The sequence below is a fragment of the Aptenodytes forsteri genome, unplaced genomic scaffold (assembly GCF_000699145.1).
Source record: "Aptenodytes forsteri isolate BGI_AS27 unplaced genomic scaffold, ASM69914v1 Scaffold209, whole genome shotgun sequence".
Classification (NCBI taxonomy): Eukaryota; Metazoa; Chordata; class Aves; order Sphenisciformes; family Spheniscidae; genus Aptenodytes; species Aptenodytes forsteri.
In genome coordinates, this window is record NW_008795034.1 from 225,820 (window position 1) to 226,232 (window position 413).

Genomic DNA, 413 nt, shown 5'->3' on the forward strand with positions numbered 1-413 from the left:
GGCTGGAAGGGGCCCGGGTTAACCCATCCCGGGGGAGATGGCTCTTCCCGTCCCCACTGCAGCCCTGCCGTGGCCCCTGGAAAATCACGACAGCCCCCTGCCACAGCCCCCGGCAGAAAGGGCAAAGGGAGACCCACCCTGTGGGGCTCTGGGGAGGGCTGAGCCCTGCCGAGTCAGGACACGGGCTCTCGGGGTAGGGCAGCAGCAGCCAGCTCAGCTGGAGCGCGGGTGTGAAAGCAGCACGGAAAAGCACCGAGCACGCAGCCCCAGGACGTGCCGCGGGTGCTTCCCTCCCGTGTGGCAGAAGCATGGTGCAGCGCCAGCCCCACCGCCCCCCAGGACGCCCCCGTCCTTTTCCCCTCTGCTTTTCCGTCAGCCCGGGCCCGCAGGCCCGCTCGGCCGCCCGGGGGGGC